Source organism: Myotis myotis, unplaced genomic scaffold, assembly GCF_014108235.1.
Source record: "Myotis myotis isolate mMyoMyo1 unplaced genomic scaffold, mMyoMyo1.p scaffold_m19_p_3, whole genome shotgun sequence".
In the NCBI taxonomy this organism is placed as follows: domain Eukaryota; kingdom Metazoa; phylum Chordata; class Mammalia; order Chiroptera; family Vespertilionidae; genus Myotis; species Myotis myotis.
Genome location: NW_023416335.1, coordinates 157036214 through 157049164, shown reverse-complemented (window position 1 = coordinate 157049164; position 12951 = coordinate 157036214). Strand labels below are relative to the sequence as shown.

At 43.5% G+C, this 12951-nt stretch overlaps 1 protein-coding gene across 5 annotated transcripts in view; it reads right to left on the bottom strand.

The window, feature by feature from the left end:
- Positions 1-12032, bottom strand: part of R3HDM2 (R3H domain containing 2) — a 179713-nt gene extending 167681 nt beyond the window's left edge. Inside the window, exon 1 of one of the 5 annotated variants that reach the window (XM_036297268.1) lies at positions 11856-12032. The gene's annotated coding sequence lies outside the window, so the exon portion shown is untranslated. The remainder of the gene's footprint in view (positions 1-11855) is intronic. The other 4 variants (XM_036297251.1, XM_036297250.1, XM_036297262.1 and 1 more) reach the window with 4 other exon arrangements.
- Between the last annotated feature and the right edge of the window lie 919 nt (positions 12033-12951).

Here is a 12951-nt window from a genome sequence, read left to right as displayed (position 1 = left end):
AAAATCAAGTGAATAAATGATCTGATGAACAGAATAAACTGGTGATTATAATAGAATCAGGGGCATAGAAAGGGAGTGGACTAACTATTCTTGGTGGGGAAAGGGGTGTGGGGGATGCGGGAAGAGACTGTACAAAAATCGTGCACCTATGGATGAGGACAGTGGGGATGGGGGGGAAGGTGGAGGGGGGATGGGAACTGGGTGGAGGGGAGCTATGGGGGGAAAAAGAGGAACAACTATAATAATCTGAACAATAAAGATTTAATTTAAAAAAAAAAAAGAAGTATTACTACTATACTCAACCTTAGTAGATATCTCCAAAATTCAAGTTTTCTTCTACCATAAAATAAACAATCAACTCCATTTTACATATAAAGACACTGATTCAGCAGAGTTAATGAGAATTAACTCAGCAAAGCCTCCGAGAACTTCAAACAGGGTTAAAAAGTCAAAGTTTTAAGCATTGGTTCTGATTTTACTCCCTCACAAAGCCTACAGAGAAACCAAGCAGGTTTCAATAGTGCTCCTATCATACTGTTCAAATAACTCAAATTTTCAGCCATCATGGACATTTAGTTAAAAAAATAAAGAAGAAATATTTCTGCACTATCATACTCCAAGTGCAAACCCTCTTGGTCTTCCCATTTCTTCATAGTCAAAAATACTGCTAGGATGGAGAGTAAAACATAAAGAATAAATTTTAAACCAAATAATTCTGAAGGAAAAATAAGGAAAATCTGAATGTGGGATAATTAATATAAGGTTGAAGATACCTTAATAATGGAAAATGTACAACTTTGATGGTACAGCAACAAGAGCAAAAACTTACTTTAGCACAACTGGCAAAATCACGATCTAGAACATATACCTCTAGAACAGCAGTTCTCAACCTGTGGGTCGCGACCCCTTTGGGGGTCAAACGACCCTTTCTTTCTTTTTCTTTTTTTTAAATATATTTTATTGATTTTTTTACAGAGAGGAAGGGAGAGGGATAGAGAGTTAGAAACACCGATGAGAGAGATTATTGATTTTTTTACAGAGAGGAAGGGAGAGGGATAGAGAGTTAGAAACACCGATGAGAGAGAAACATCGATCAGCTGCCTCCTGCACACCTCCTACTGGGAATGTGCCCACAACCAAGGTATATGCCCTTGACCGGAATCGAACCCGGGACCCTTCAGTCCGCAGGCCGACACTCTATCCACTGAGCCAAACCGGTTAGGGCTCGAACGACCCTTTCACAGGGGTTGTCTAAGACCATCGGAAAACACATATATAATTATATATTGTTTTTGTGATTAATCACTATGCTTTAATTATGTTCAATTTGTAACAGTGAAATTGGGGGTCACCACAACATGAGGAACTGTATTAAAGGGTCGCAGCATTAGAAAGGTTGAGAACCACTGCTCTAGAACATAAGCTTCAAATAATCTAGTTTCTTTCTTTCCTATTCTTGTCCATACAGCTAGTAGAGGAATAAGACAAAAATCACATGCTCTAGAGCAGTGATGGCGAACCTATGACACGCATGTCAGAGGTGACACGCGAACTCATTTTTTTGGTTGCTTTTTCTTTGTTAAATGGCATTTAAATATATAAAATAAATATCAAAAATATAAGTCTTTGTTTTACTATGGTTGCAAATATCAAAAAATTTCTATATGTGACATGGCACCAGAGTTAAGTTAGAGTTTTTCAAAATGCTGACACGCTGAGCTCAAAAGGTTCGCCATCACTGCTCTAGAGAGTTCTTTTGGCACAAGAGAGATCACAATCCTAGCAAATTTAACTTCAGTGTGAGCAGAAACTCAGAATGAAATGTAGAGAGAAAACTATGGTAAAGACAAAGAGGAACCAAGCTTTGTGGAAACTGGTTCAAAGAGGCAAAGAAAATGAGAGTTTTGGGATGCCCTGTAAGGCTACCAGAACATGAGACTCAAACCAGTGAGGGTTTTGGTTCTTGTTGTTTTGGGGTAGAGAGGCACTCAGGGGAAAATAAGGTGAGAGAATAGGGAGAGTGAAAAAATAAGTGCTTCATCTGTAGCTGAAGCCTACCCCTGAAATCAAAGTGACAACAGCAAAGTGTAAGGCAGGTGATGTAAAGCCCCCAGATTTTTTTTTAAAGCCCTGGCTGGGTGGTTCAATTGGTTGGAGCATCATCCCATATACCAAAAAGACTGCAGGTTCGATTCCCAATCAGGGCACATACCTAGGTTGCAGGTTTGATTCCCAGTCAGGGCTCAGGAGGCAACTAGATCAATGTTTCTCTCTCATAGTGATGTTTCTCTCTTTCTTTTTCTTTCTTTCTCTCTCTCCCCACCCCCCACACCCCTTCCTTCCTTTCTCTCTCTCTCTCTCTCTCTCTCTCTCTCTCTCTCTCTCATCAATAAACATGTCTTCAGGTGAGGATAAATAAATAAGCAAGCAAGCAAACAAGCCTAGCCTTTATACTGGAAACAAAGAAGACATTACAACGCTTTAAGCAGGATGACCACTGGCATGGCTCACAGGCATGGTTGAGCATTGACCAATGAACCAAGAGATCACAGTTCTATTCCGGGTCAGGGCACATGTCCAGGTTGCAGACTCGATCCCCAGTAGGGGATATACAGAAGGCAGCTGATCAATGATGCCTCTCTCATTAGTGAAGTTTCTATCTCTCTCTCCCTCTCCCTCTCTGAAATCAATAAACATTTTATACATAAATATATATATTTATATATTTATATTTTACATATATATATTTTAATGCTTTAAGCAGAAGATAACAGATTTAGTTTTCTTTAGCTAAAGCAGGGTGGGGAACCTTTTTCTGCCAAGGGCCAACTGAATATTTATAAGATCATTCAGAGGCCACACAAAAGTATCAACTTAAAAATTAATCTGCTATATTTAGTCAAACATTTAATTAATTCACCCCTAATGCCTTTGCAGAGCCAGAACAAATGATACGGCCTGTGGGCCGGATGTTCCCCACCCCTGAAAAGGGTACAGAACTAAATGAAAGACTGGAAGCAAAGCTAGGGCAGGAGGGCCAGTTAAAAGCCATCAATTATCCAGATGAGAGATGATGGTGTCCAGAATTAAGGAAGTGGTGATGCTGATTGAGAAAAATGAAAAGATTCAAGAGAGACTGAGCTGATAAAGAGTCTACATAACTTTATGATTATTGATATTAAAGGGTAAAAAGGACTCAAGAATTACATCCAAGTTGCTGGCTTATGCAACTAGGTGGCATCTTGAACAGAAAAAAAAGGATTCAGAAAGAAAAACACATTTCCAAGAAAAAATTATTTTTGCTTTGGTCATGTTGAATTTGAAGTGCTGTGTGACAGTCAAACGGCGATATTCAAGAGACCACTGAATAGACAAGCCTAGAGCTCAGACAAGAGATCAGAACTGGACACAGACTCACAAATTGTCAGCTTATAGTAACAAATGCTAAGTAAAGCCATCGGGGTGGCTGAGGCGAACAGATTGTGTAAAGCAATGATTTTCAACACAACTGAGCAGAGACATCAGAAACACCTGGAATGTTTGCTAAAATACAAATTCCTAGGCTCCATTCCAAGCCTACTAAATCAAAATCTCTGGGACTAAGACCAAGGAACCCACACTTCATTCATTCATTTCATAAATGTGTACTGAGTGACTATTCTAGGCACTAGAAATATAGCAATCATAATAGAAATAAGGCCCTATTCTCATAGGGTTTAAGTTCTAAGTGTGAGCCAGACTACAGACAAGAAAACAAACAATGTAACTTAAGATACTGGCAAGTGCAATGGAGATAATGAAACAGAGGAATGTCATGAAGCACAAAAAGGAGGTTAATATTTTGGATAAAGTGTTCAGGGAGTCTACAGAGAAATTATTTGAACTTTGACTTGAATAATGAAAAGAGGTAAGTCAGGTGAAGATCTGGGAAAATACCATTTCACTCAGAAGGAATTATAAGCACAAAGACCTTGGGGGCAGAAAAAAAAGTCACTATGGCTAGAGCTAGTAAGAACAGGAAAGTGTGGTACAAAGTAGGCCAGAGAGTCTGGCAGGGGCCAGGTCATGAAGGCTTTTGTTAGCCACATTCTTAACAAATTCTCCAAGAGATGCTTACGCTGTTAAGGCTTAAGAATTAGAAGTAGAAAGGGAGACTACAAAAGAAACCCTAAGAAAAATACACATTTAAGGATGAGCAGGAGAAAAGAGCCACCAGGAATGCAAGTGGAAAAGAAAAGTCATGTCAATGAAACATTTCAAGAAAGAGAAGGATCAACCATGGCAAATGGTTGAATAAGATAAGGATGAAAAGAGGTCCATTAGACTTAACAAGTCTACCAGGTTCTTCCCATTGATTTTGATGGCTGCTGGGAGCTGCATCCATCAATAACATTAGAAATCATAAGTGACCACGTAGTCACTTGTCTACATTCACCTGCTACCCATCCATAGCCCACTGTTTCCTGGAAGTTATCAACTGAGTACTATCCTAGATTCTCTTCTTCCCTTCTCCAACAGAATCATAAAGAAAGGATAAGGCTAAAGAACAATTTCTGAGTATAAAGAAAAAATGTATTTCAAATGTATTCATTATTAAGTTTAGATTGTCATTGCCTTGATTACTTTCCTCCTGGTTCTGTTATGAAACTTACAGAACCTTTCACAAATCTGAAACACCCTTCTCCAAGGGATGAAGAATTAATTACCTGGTGTCCAGAATGCTGCTCACATGCCAAAACCATGCATAAATTCTTATGACTGACAGGTAAAAAAAACCAAACAAACACACACTGCCCCTATAAAAAATATGAACTGCACACTTGGAAAATCTAAACTTTTAATATAATTACTGAGACCACTTTAAGGTCCAATGAGCTTTTAGGAAAGAAAAAAACTGCTCTGCAGATATGAAATATGGTTTTGATCATTATTAATAATGAACACTGTAGCACAAATGTTATTAGCATGGAATATACAAAAAAGCATCTACACAAAGAAGATAATGAACCAAGTGGCAGAGAACACTAGTTAATTTAGTTAAAAACATCTATCTCTATTCTGTACATCAGAAAATAATTGTATAGAAGACTAACAGCAGGCCAGGCCAGTGTGGCTCAGTGGTTGAACATAGACCTATAAACCAGGAGGGCACATGCCCAGGCTGTAGGCTCAATCCTGCAACTGATCGATGTTTCTCTCATCATTGATGTGTTTTATCTCTCTCTCCCTCTCCCTTCCTCTCTGAAATCTTTTATCTTTTTTTAAAGAAGACTAATAGCCGGAGCAAAAATACCTCCAAAAGATAAAGATACAACTTGACTAGCCTGCAGACCATCTTTTTCTCTTTTCTTTTCCTGCAAGACTCATAATCAAAAAAGCTACTGGAAATAAATTGAGTTCCCTTAAACCCTGCTGATTATCTCACTTGTCTTTACACTTCTTGCTCTATAGGATAAGAACTACAGAATAACGGTAAATGTGCAAAACTATAGTTTTTTTAAAATATATTTTATTGATTTTTTACAGAGAGGAAGGGAGAAGGATAGAGAGTTAGAAACATCGATGAGGGAGAAACATCGACCAGCCGCCTCCTGCACACCTCCCACTGGGGATGTGCCCGCAACCAAGGTACATGCCCTTGACCGGAATCGAACCCAGGACCCCTCAGTCCGCAGGCCGACACTCTATCCACTGAGCCAAACCGGTGAGAGCAAAAACTATAGTTTTTATTTGCTTGCAAAGATTTTGAAGTCTTCAATACTAGAAAAAAAAAAAAAAAAAAACACAACACTATAAAAAACATACTACAAATGCCTATAGATAAATAAAAGAATCAAAACATTGGTCTAAAGCAGAGGTCCTCAAACTTTTTAAACAGGGGGCCAGTTCACTGTCCCTCAGACCGTTGGAGGGCTGGACAATAGTTTAAAAAAAAAACTATGAACAAATTCCTATGCACACAGCAGCGGCAAAAACACCCGGCGGGCCAGATAAATGTTTTCAGCGGGCTGCATGTGGCCCAAGGGCCCTAGTTTGAGGACCCCTGGTCTAAATTAAGGAAGAGACCTTATGAGAGCACTTAATAACCGCTTTGGGTTTGTTTCCAGAAGAAAATACCCAGAAAGGCCTGAAAATTATTTCCCAGGAAATATTAGTCTTTGACAATTCAGAAAGTCACAGTGTGACAAGTAATTAAAGGAAGTGAAAAGATTTGTGATGCTTTTGTGGTTAACAAACTAAAAAGAAATAGAATAAAATTAGTTCTTTAAAAATATAAAGTGTTTTGATTATTGAGAGACATGACTACCTAAAGCTTTCGCACATTTTCTCCTTATCCTCTCTCATCTCTACGTTGGGGGTTCCCAATTTGATCAGTTCCTTTTTAAAAAGCACAGGAAGCCCAGCCTGTGCGGCTCAATGGTTGAGGAGCAACCTATGATGAACCAGGAGGTCACAGTTTGAGTCCCTGGTCAGGCACATGCCCGGGTTACAGGCTTGATCCCCAGCAGGTGGTGTGCAGGAGATAGCCAATTGATTCTCTCTCATCATTGGTGTTTCTATCTCTCTCTCCCTCTCCCTTTCTCTCCAAAATCAATTTTAAAAAAAAAATTTTTTTTAAAGCACAGGAAAGTACTCTAGGAAACTAATTACCAAAACAAGAAGTTGAAATAGCTTTCTCAGTATGGTCTCTAAAACCTGGACTGAACAACTCACAAGAAATCCTGCAGAAAAGCAAAAAGAACACCTGGATTTAGGAAGCATCCCAGAATCTTTCCTTTCATACATCCCATATAAAAAGAATAAAATCACTGCAGATTATAATTATGGGCTTTCACATCAATTTTTTTAAAGTGTGGAGAAAACAGATATATGCTAAGGCAATCTAAGGGAAGTCAAAGAGGAGTTAAAATAAATTGTTTATAAAATCTTTTCTGTCTATACCTGTTTTCAGAAATAAACTCAAACATAGGAAGGAATAATGAACATGGTAACTTCATTGGAGAGGTGGAACAGGTACTATACTGCTAAATTGGCAACCATTGCAAGAACAAAAGTTAACCACTAAAAGACTATTAAGTGGAATGTTTTCTACACAGAGGGTAAGAAGGATACAGCTAGAGGAAAATACTGAGGCCACTGTGTATGAACAAAGTCTCTAAAATTAGACCCACCAACTGTATTCATGTACACATATTCAAGCCATGAGTCCAGCTATTTTTTCTACTTGTAAGTTAGTAGCACATTCCACAGAGGAACACTCAGAGTTCCTTATCCAATCTTACAAGGAGGCATTGAAAAACCTTAACACCCCCTCCCCCTCACACACACACACACACACACACATACACACAGTGTCATAGAATTCTCTCCTCTGTACCTCCTGGGACCACGTAACCAAAATAAAACACTTTTTATCCTCTCCCCCAAATATGCTTTTTCTGAAAGCTTTCCTTGAGTTCATGAAGAGATCTGACACAGGAATAAGCACTGACTGCATCGTTCAGAAACTGTTACCTACTCTGAACCATTGTCAGCACCCAGTATCTACATATATAAAATGCCAGCGACCAGAAAACCATAATGACCAGAATGACCGGTCGCTATGATGCCCACTGCAACCAGCAAACCAGCCTGATGGGGGGGTGGGGCCAGCCGGCCAACCTCCCACGGCCCCTCCCCCAGCCACCCCACCCCCCCAATTGGCTCACCCCACCCTGATCGACCCACAGCCCCTCCCCCTGACCAGCCCCGCCCCTGACTGACCTCACCCCACCCCAATAGGGGGCAGGATTGCTGGCCAACCTCCTGCAGCCACTCACCCCCAGCCCCACCCCGAATGGGCCCACACCACCTTGGTCGGCCCTCAGCCTCTCCCTCCAGCTGGCTCCACCCCAGATTGGCCACACACACACCAATCGGGGGGTGGGGCTGGCCAGCCAAACTCCCACAGCCCCTCCCCCGGCCGCTGACCCCTAACAGCCCCCACATCCCAATCAGGGGCAGGGCCCACCGGCCAATCACCCATGGCCCCTCCTCCCAGCCAACCTGGCCCTGATTGGGCCCCAACTGACCAGGGCAGGCCGGCCAGCCAACCTCCTGCTGTCTCCTCCTCCCAACAGGCCCAGCCCCGATCCACCCTGATTGGGGCCAGGCTGGCCAGACCCCCGACCCGTGCACAAATCAGTGCACTGGGCCTCTAGTTTATCTATAGGAGGTGAGAACATGGCACAGATTGTTTATCTCTGGAGCTTCAGAAAGACTTTCTAGAAACTTTGTAAAAGGATTTAAAAGGGGACAATAGAAGTCTGATAGAAGCTTTTATTAATCTGCCTAAATTATGTCAGAAATTATTCACCAAATGAGTACTAATATACTTCTGATGATGCTACCTCTTTACACTAATAATATCCAAATCAGATCCAGTCCAATAGGTACAAGATCCCCAATTTCTCTTTCTCTCTCTCTTTCTCTTTCTCTTTCTCTCTCTCTCTCTCTCTCTCTCTCTCTCTCTCTCTCTCTCTCTCTCACGCACACACACCATTCTCTCTTTGGCCTGGCAGCTTTCAATGTCCTGGCAAAGGGTCAAGCAAAAATCTTAGGCTTTGCCACCAGCATTCCCACAGAGTTAAAAGCACTACCTCACCGCTTTGCCTTCCTAATCTGAAAAATAGTGGCCAGGACTGCCCCAAAGAGGAATCTCATCTAGGCCACTCTGGCCAGAACATCCTTGAAGGTAACAAAAGAATCAATCAAGAAACAAGAAAGGACCCTAGCTGGTTTGACTCAGTGGACAGAGTATCAGCCCTCGGACTGAAGGGTCCTGGGTTCAATTCTGGTCAAGGGCACAGTAGGCTCCAGGCGCGTGCGGGAAGCAACCAATTAATGTATCTTTCTCATCTGTTTCTCTCTCCATCTCTCCCCTCCCTTCCACTCTCTCTAAAAATCAATGGAAAAATATCCTCAGGGAGGATTAACAACAAAATAGGATAAAATAAATGAGGGATAATCCACAGAACTCAGGGGGCCTGCTCCTTTTATCTTCAGACTTAATATAGAATTTAGTTGCTAAAAATTACCACAAAATGGAATTGTGAGATTAAACGGATGAAATGTTGCCTATTACTGAACACTTCACATTGTTAGAGAAAGTTATTCATCATTTTTGAGCTCAACTGTCACTACATGAATGAGGGGGGCAAAATGCCTAACCCATATAACCCAGATTATAAATACTAGTATCTTCAGCCTACTGAAAAATTCAAAGTGGAACCAGCTTGCTCAATTCTCTGGAGCCAAAGTGGTAAGGATGGTGATATCTCTCACTGGAGATGTGAACAAATCTCAAGGGAAGAGCCTGAAGCAGTTGGTAAAAATCTACCCACATGAGATGTGAGATAATCTTCCTCTAAGACCACCAATGCCAAAGTTCCCCCCCACTTCATCCTCTTGCCTTCAAAGTGCTTTATTCAATGACCTGAAAGCCCAAGACTTCAGTCAAGAGAAATGTGGCAAGAACTGACAGAAGAAGAAAAAAAAATCTCAATTTCTTCCAATTAAATACCTTACAAAATCCTACTAAAAATCCATTCCACACCTCCAAGGACAACCAATCATGATCAGAAATTCATGACAATGAGATAATTCAAGAATAAAACTTCTCTTTACCTATTCAGTCAAAAAATGTGTTAAGCACCAAGTGCATAATGTTATGCCTTATGCTAAAGAAATAGCAATTAACAAAATAGAACTATCTGCCTTTATGAAGCTTCCTATCTAATGGGGGAGACTAAATACATAGCATGTTAGCCCTAGCTGGTTTGGCTCAGAGAATAGTGCGTCGGCCTGCGGACTAAAGGGTCCAGGGTTTGATTCTGGTCAAGGGCATGTGCCCGGGTTGCAGGCTCGATCCCCAGTGTGGGGCATGCAGCAGGCAGCCGATCAATGATTCTCTCATCATGGATGTTTCTATCTCTCATGTTATAGGTTGATAAGAGGAAGGAGAAAAATCAAGCAGAGAAGTGGGATAGGACATTCAGAAAATGTATGTGGGGGAGGGGCTTTGCAATTTAGATAGCCAAGGAACCCTCCCTGTTAAGTGTGACATTGGAGTAAAGATCTGAGGAGGTGAGGTGACAAGGGTGTGCAGCTCTATAAGGAAATGGTTACCCTGGAACCATGGTCGGCAAACCGCAGCTCGTGAGCCACATGCGGCTCTTTGGCCCCCTGAGTGTGGCTCTTCCACAAAATACCACGTGCGGACACGCACGTACAGTGCGATCAAAACTTCGTGGCCCATGAGCAGAAGTCGGTATTTTGTGGAAGAGCCACATTCCAGGGGCCAAAGAGCCACATGTGGCTCGAGAGCTGCGGTTGCCGAGCCGCAGTTTGCCGACCACTGCCCTGGAAGATCCAGGGAACAAGTGCACAACCCCTGAAGCAGAAATGTCCTCAAGGAACAGCCACGGACCAGTGCATATATTGGGGGGCAAAAGGGTGCTACAGATCTAGGGCTTTGAAGGCAATTGTGAAGTCTGTGGTTTTTATTCTGAGAGAAAAAGGAAGACATCTCCTCTTCTGACTCCTTTCCATTAAAAAAATACCAGACACTCTATTTTACATATGCAAAACTTTCAATTGCTTTAAATTGTGCAGGTCTACCGTATAGATCATATAGTGGACTCAAAGACAGCTGGGACTGCAACTCTGAAATGTGACTTTTGCTGACAATTTATCAGACCTTCAAGAAAGGTTCTCAGTTCTCTCAAACCTGTGGAGAACAGCAACGGGGGAAGGAAAAACACAACCGAAGAGTCGACTGAATTAGCCTAACCTACCACTTTCCACCACTAAGCTTTTGTCTCCATGCCCCTGGCTGCACAAAAGGGGAAAAGAGAAATACTGGAGAAAGAACAGGAAACAATAGAAAAGGGGGAAAAAGCATTAAAAGCATTAGCAAGAAAGAAGAGTCACAAAACCAATTTAAGTGCCCATATGACTATTCAAAAATACAATAAAACGTTCGGAATTTGTGACATTTTAAAAGTGGAACCTCCAAGTCTCCTTTTTGCCCACCAACATCAACCAGGGCTCAGGCGTCTTCATTTTAGTTTTTAGTTAATTCTACAGGGGAAAAAAAAAAAAAAACATATACAAGAACCTTCATCCAACTGGGATCTGAATTTAAATTTTCCCTTCCTGTGGCTTAATGAAGCTCTGGGGCTGTTATTCGGTCATTTCTCATCATTAGACAAGAACAGTTCACCATGAGTAAATAAATATCCTGTGGAACTACTAGGCTAACGGTCACACATGTTGGAAATGTCTGGCCCTACAGGAAACCGAAATCGGTAGCAGTCTCCTGAGGCTCGCGTGAGTTACGGGCTTGGTGTAGGCCCAACTTTTCAGCTGCAGAAACAGCTCCCTGTGCGTTCCGACTCACGTCCCTGTCCCCACGCAAACTCGGAACCCGGCCTGACCCGAAACACTCCACACCTTCCCTCGCATTCTTCCCAGAAAACGGAGACCCAGGAAATACACGGAGGTGGTCACCCCCAAGCCTCAAAAGGGCGCAAGTTTTCAGGTCCCACTGCACAGGCCACAGGTGGCGCCAGCCCCGCGCCCCCCTTTCTCCGCTTTTCGCCAGCGTTTTCCCACACCCTGGGGACATCTCCAGCCTCGGGGCCGTCCTTCACCAGAGGCTCCGGGCCTCACCCACCACCCGCGGCCCCGGGCAGCTCCAGCGCGGGGAACCCAGACCGGGGGCCTCCGCCCGCCCCACCGCGCGGCCGCCACGCCCCCTCCCCACGGGCCTCCCGCCCGCGCCGCCCGCCCCCTCGGCCAGGAGGTGTCCTCACCTCACGCGGGCCGTGGCGGGGAGGGCACCCACGTCTCCGCCCGCCGCCCGGGCCCACGGCCGCTCGGCTGCGGCTCGGCCCCGACGGCCCGCGGCAGCGCGCTTCTGGGGGCGGGCTCTTCTCGGCGGGGGTTTCCCCCGGGCCCGGGACAGGGGTGCAGGGGGGGGGACTGGGGCGGGGAGGGGAAAGGGACTTGGGAAGGAGGGGGAAGAGGGGGAGAAAAGGAGGGAACCAAACCCGGAAAGGGAGAAAAGGGGGGAGGGGGGAAATCAGAAGGGGAAGAAAAGGCCCAGAGTCCGCCCCCCCGCTGCGGCCAGCGCGCTGCGTCACCACGTCTGTCTACGTCACCGCGTCGTGCGGCCCCGCTCGCCGAGCGCTCCCGCGCGAGTCGGCGCCGCGGCCCCGCTCACCCGCCTGCCGGCTCCCACGCGTGAGCACGCTCGGTGGCTCACTGTGTCCCTCCCTTTGTGTAACCTGTGTCCCCAGCTACCAGTCCGCATCCGCCGGGATCCTTCGTCCACCTTAAACCCGTTACGCGTGTCAGATTCACCCTAAATTTAAACATAATACTAAGAACTAAAGAAATTTAAATGTGCAGAGCACTTTCAAAATTGCCTTTTACTTAGGACAGTAACTCCCGAGACCAAAAGAGCAGTTTCACAATAAAAATGTGTAGCATGCATGGGTAAAGATCATGTGGTAGGTAAATGTCCATGTTTTTCAGATGTAAAAATTTAATTCTAAATCAAGCAGGTTGAAGTTCATCCTATGAAAATCGCTTTCTGACCACCGCCTCCCTCTAAAAGACAGTTCTTTTTCTTAAGAGTCATCTTCAGTTTGCAAACCCGGAGAGGGAGAATCAACTTAGTTATTGGTTACGTGTATTTAGATAATTTACCAACCTCAAAGAAGTGCTATAATCTTACATTGATAGAATTCGACCATTAAATATTTACTATGCAATAACAACTGCAGAATGTACTAAAAAAACTGAATTTTAGAACTTCAGAACGTATTAAAATGGAGAGTCCGGAAGGGCAGATATTGGCAGAATTTCTTCAGCACATTTAGAGGTGAGGGTGCTCTGGCCCACAAA